Source organism: Saccostrea cucullata, unplaced genomic scaffold, assembly GCF_032062105.1.
Source record: "Saccostrea cucullata isolate Sc308-1 unplaced genomic scaffold, CSIRO_AGI_Scuc_v1 ctg1297, whole genome shotgun sequence".
Taxonomy (NCBI): domain Eukaryota; kingdom Metazoa; phylum Mollusca; class Bivalvia; order Ostreida; family Ostreidae; genus Saccostrea; species Saccostrea cuccullata.
In genome coordinates, this window is record NW_026940551.1 from 86,253 (window position 1) to 88,280 (window position 2,028).

A 2,028-nucleotide genomic window follows, 5' to 3' on the forward strand; every position below is an offset into this window, starting at 1 on the left:
AACATTTTAAAAATATTTTTAAAACATTCTTAATATCGCTGTTAGTTAAAAACATTCAATTCCGGATATTTTTCGGCCTAGGCAGTGAAAATGTTTATTTAAAACATTAACTAAAATAATTATTTTCACTACAATTGAAACATTTTAATTAAAGTTTTGACATTTTTTGGAAACATTTTCAAAATGTTTCTGAAACATTTATGTAATTGCAGCACAATTTAATTCGTTTAGTAACTTTAAGAGTATGTTGTGAGAATGATTTAAGAACATTCAATTTAATGTGTTTTCTTTTTTTAAAGACTTCATTTTTCATTGCTGCTGTTATTTTCAAAATGTTCTTAAAACATTCAAATAATGTATTATTGCGATTTTTCTAAAATTTAGTTTATGAAGAAAAAAAAAGAATATATAGAAAGAATAGTGTTAAAATGAGGAACTGTAGTTATTTTTTAATTGAAAGATTTTTTTCCGGTATTTTATAATGATTTCTAGTTTTGGCTTATTGATAAAACAGACATAATTTATATAAAGTCCTTTGATGAAACAAATAAAAAAATCAATAAATGAAAGGATAGACAAACAAAAAATTTAAAATATAAATAAATGTATAAAATCATAAGCATTAAATAAAACTCTTAATGTCTTTTTAAAAAAAATGTTCTTCATCAAATCTGTGATCCACTCCCAGAATTTTACTCTGAAGCATTAGATAGGGATTGGCACACTGGTCAGTTTCAGTGTCATGATAACCTCTTATGTAATTCTCCTGCTGGGCAGCGCGTTACAGAGTATAGTGGTTTGCTGCTTATCTAGGCCAAATTTTGAATTCTGGTAAACAAGATGTGCGCGCTTACTCCGTGCCGATTTGAATGAGAAGACTTTGCACCATATAAACCACAATAATAACCTCGGGATTTATTAACTTTGAATGGTAAGAATTATTCCTTTATCATAGACTTTAAAAGATCATTTAAAATTACTTTTATACTACCAGTGTATGATCAACAATAACTTTGTACAAATGTATGTAGCAATGACAAAGCGTTAAGGTCATATACATGCATTTGATTTGAATATTTCATTCTTAAGGCAACACAATTATATCCTTGATTCAATTATTCGTTGTCTTTGTGAAATGTTAATCATCAAACAATATGTTGATTTAAAAATGAAATTTCTTTACAGCATGGTGTTGGTTGCATCATCCGTATTTTCAAATTCCCACATTCAAAAGACCCGCCTTTGGTGAAGGCAAAGGTGTACGTAAATACTATTACTCTTCAATAATATTGTTCTGCTTTTTTCAATGCAAATGAGGAAAGAACTTAAATTTGATATAATTATTTAAAATATTTTTTGTATATTTTCATTGATTATCTTAAGATACATTAGATGTAGAACGCTGATACAAACACAATTTTCCTTATCTTTACAGATTGTGCTATTCTCTCCGAGGGGCAGTATCTTATCAGCCTTTTCAGTGTATGTGATTCTAACTAAGTCTTATAGATCCGCCGCTCTGTTCTACCTATACCATGTTTACAGTGAACATAGGATTTCTGTGATTCTGTTCTTTTAAAATTCAGTGAATGGATTAGACGCCGTTTTCAACCTTTAAAAACCCGGTGACTTGAAATAATATGAATTAAAACTTGTACCGAGAATGGAATTTAAATGTGATTAACATATTGAATATGGGTTTGTATTAAAGATTCAAAAATTAATATAATTTGTGTTTATTTCTTTTAAAATATAAATATTTCATTATTTAATGAGATAAAGTAAAAATTCAGGAAAATACTTTCGTAACCTCGACTTGAATGTTTTGAAAACGTTTTAAAAACCAAACCAATTAAACGTGAATAAAACATTTTTGAAAATGTTTTTGTTACATTTAAAGAAAATGTTATGATAACATTTGTTGAAATATTTTGTAAAATGTTTTAAAAACATTTAAAAAACCATACAAAATCACGTGATTAAAACATTGTTGTAAAATGTTTTTGTGACATTTTAAGAAAATGTTCC

The 2,028-nt window shown here is 26.9% G+C and overlaps 1 long non-coding RNA gene across 1 annotated transcript; it reads left to right on the forward strand.

The window, feature by feature from the left end:
- The first annotated feature begins 553 nt into the window (after window positions 1–553).
- Window positions 554–1,663, forward strand: LOC134255594 (uncharacterized). The gene is made up of 3 exons (XR_009989585.1): window positions 554–931; window positions 1,186–1,259; window positions 1,436–1,663. It is a non-coding gene; the product is annotated as an uncharacterized LOC134255594 (long non-coding RNA).
- The last annotated feature ends 365 nt before the right edge of the window (window positions 1,664–2,028 follow it).